The 2,886-nt window shown below is 45.0% G+C and overlaps 1 long non-coding RNA gene across 1 annotated transcript in view; it reads left to right on the top strand.

The window, feature by feature from the left end:
* Positions 1–244: 244 nt before the first annotated feature.
* LOC127009236 (uncharacterized) overlaps positions 245–2,886 on the top strand; it is a 180,422-nt gene continuing 177,780 nt past the window's right edge. Inside the window, exon 1 of the long non-coding RNA XR_007761738.1 lies at positions 245–382. This is a non-coding gene — a long non-coding RNA (uncharacterized LOC127009236). The remainder of the gene's footprint in view (positions 383–2,886) is intronic.

The raw sequence follows: 2,886 nt of genomic DNA, 5'->3' as shown, positions 1-2,886 counted from the left end.
CTTGACAGGTATGGTGACACTGAAAGCCTGTCATTGCTACCCCGACCAAGTAGCTGAGATTGGCCCCCACAACTCTGGCCTAGTTTTTGCTTTTATGGTACTAAGCACATATGTTGTCGTACGGTAAGAGTATCATGGGCCGCAGGGTAATGAGGGACAATGTAGGGTGGTTAAACCGTGGTGTCACTGTCCGTGTGGGGTGGAGAGGTCATTGGGGGTTGGCAATACTGGACGTCGCGTGGGTGTGTCATTCGCGCGGGTCGGCGGCGGACGGCGGAGGTGTGCGTTGTGTCTTGTGAGTGTGCGTTCTGCCGGGCTCTCGGGACGCTGATTTCGAACGCGGCCAAGACGAGGGAGGAGGAGGCCGGCCGTGGATGCAGATGTAAGTATAGTGAGTGGTTCAGTATGCATCTGGTGTAAGGGAATGAGGGAAGGAGAGGGAGGTAGAGAGAGCCGGCGAAATGGAGTCGGGTATGAGTGGCTTTTTGGTATCACAGAGGAAGGAATGAAAGATTAAGTACCCCGAGGTCATTAGGGTAGGGGAGAGGGGGTACTGAGGGATTAATATGGAAGTAGTTAACTGTGTGGGGCTATTCTGTGTGGTTGGCTGCCCTGGGTTGGTTCCTCACTTCTCTTCCTTCACATCCTTCATCTCCCTCCTCCACCTTGTCTTGCCAAATTGCATGTAATATTGTCACTATGTGTTCTGTATTGTGTGTTTTTGATGCTGTAAGTACATTTTTGATCTATTGAAGCAGGGTACCGTTTATTTGTACAGGGGTTACATGAACGCCCTGCACTTAACTACCGTTTGAACTAGTGCTTGTTAGTTTTTTTTTCGGTAAACGAGAAAGGACTTGTAATTCCTGCCATAAATCTTTTCTTGTATGTTTATTGCATGTGTTTATACGTTGTTTTATCGCTATTAGTATTAAAAAGGGATGAAGAATAATCTAGTAGGCTATTGTTGGACGAAGCTCTCACATCTGGCAGCGAAGCATCGAACAAGTATTAGGCTATTTTTTAATTTTTTTACAGAAAAGGAAACAGTTCAAGGGCGTGAAAAAACAAAACAGTAATGAAAAAAAAGAACCCGCTAGTTGTTTGTACACGATTGTTTGCCACTTACTGTTATGCATTAAGAAGAGATAGTAGATCGAAACTAAACCATCATACAGTAGCGGAATACGTAATTATGCCAACAGCTTACAACTCAGGAAAATTGCCTTAGTAAAATTAGTAAAGGTGAATGAGTATGTGAACGAGCCATGGTAACGTCATTGGCGGGTGTGTAGCCAGCAGGGGGCGTGTTTTTAATAAGTGTCATCGTGGTGGTGCATCGTGTATGGCAGGGAATGATAGAGCAGCTGTTATTTGTTGGTTTTGTTATCAGTCCATTATATCTCCTTCAATGAATAACAGCATGAGCCGGTAGCAACTTGCCTCTAGGAACGACCGTTTTAATACTTTTTTTGTTAGCCTACTCTTTCGATGGTTCTTTGCCAGTTGTTTGATGATTACTTCGTCCACCATTAGCCTACTAGATCAAGACGTCATCGCTAGCAAGTACCCTCATGTCGGGAGGGTACTTGCTACGATGACGAGTCCAGCTTGTGACGAAGTGACGAAGTGGTTTGGTTGGCTGCCCTGCGCCGTCTTGGTCTGTCCCCTCCGCCTGTCCTCCCCGCTCCCGCCATGTTATCTCCCCGACTCCCCCGTCCCCTGTTTCTTACCCTCCTCTCTTCCCCGTTTTTTTTTTCCTCCCTTATCTTACCCCCCTCTCCCCCTCCCACCTCGGTCGGTGATGGTTGTCGCCCAGTTAGTGGTTCGTTCCGTGTAATCGAAGCTTCAACTGCGTCACTTGTTGAAGCGTTTTTTTTTCTTTCTTTGTGGGAGGCAGCGCTGCCCTGTGACGATGGCGTGGGTTGTATGATTTAGTGCTTATTTTGGTGCTTAGTGGTTACGGGATATCTATTTTACTGAAATATGTATTCAAATATTTATGATAATATGTATTTGCAGTTAGTAATTAAAACTCCGATATAAGTAAAAATAGTATTTGCAGTTTCTTATTACGTAGAGAGAGAGAGAGAGAGAGAGAGAGAGAGAGAGAGAGAGAGAGAGAGTAAAGTGACTCAGCTGTGGTAAAACGTAATTGCATCACAGAAGCTAAGGAAGGGCATGTTGGTATGAAGGAAGGGCCCTCACTAGGACAAAGCAGCAGTGTGGGTCTTTCATAGTGTTGGGGGAAAGGAGGAGGAAAGAATTAAGAGATCGTTGGAATGGCGTGGGGAGAGGAGCGAGGAAGATAACAAGGCTTTCATAGTGGTAGCTTGTTTGTCTACGTGACCAGTGATTGCAGTGTGATGAGCTGTCCTGATGCGCTGCTCTAGCTTGCCTCATCTCTCTCCAATCCTACCTTGTTCTCTTTCCCCTCGTCTCACCCGCCCCAATCTCTCTCTCTCTCTCTCTCTCTCTCTCTTGCCGTCATCACCACGTTTGTAATAATTATATGAGGCCATAATTTGCGAATGCCAGCGCAGGTAAATGAAAAATTACCTTGAAGATATACTATTGTGAAATAATATTATTTACGAAAGAAATGTGTCAAACAGGGTCTCATTAAGGTGAATTTATATGGACTTTCGTCAATTTATCTTCTTGCTATAAATTACGCGGACATAAATAATGCGGTGTGTTGTAAAGCATGCAGGGAGCACCGCCAATAAGACAGGAGACTTATATTTAGCGTAATAATCATTGTACAACTAATATACAGTCCGATGGAGTAGGGCACAATGTGAGGACTAGACGTGGCCATTACTGTGTGTTCTGCTCACTACAAGTCAGTAGAAGGAAGAGTGATTGATTAGAGTATGAAGAAGT

This window comes from Eriocheir sinensis, chromosome 40 (assembly GCF_024679095.1).
Source record: "Eriocheir sinensis breed Jianghai 21 chromosome 40, ASM2467909v1, whole genome shotgun sequence".
Taxonomy (NCBI): domain Eukaryota; kingdom Metazoa; phylum Arthropoda; class Malacostraca; order Decapoda; family Varunidae; genus Eriocheir; species Eriocheir sinensis.
This window is presented reverse-complemented; position numbering and strand designations above follow the sequence as displayed.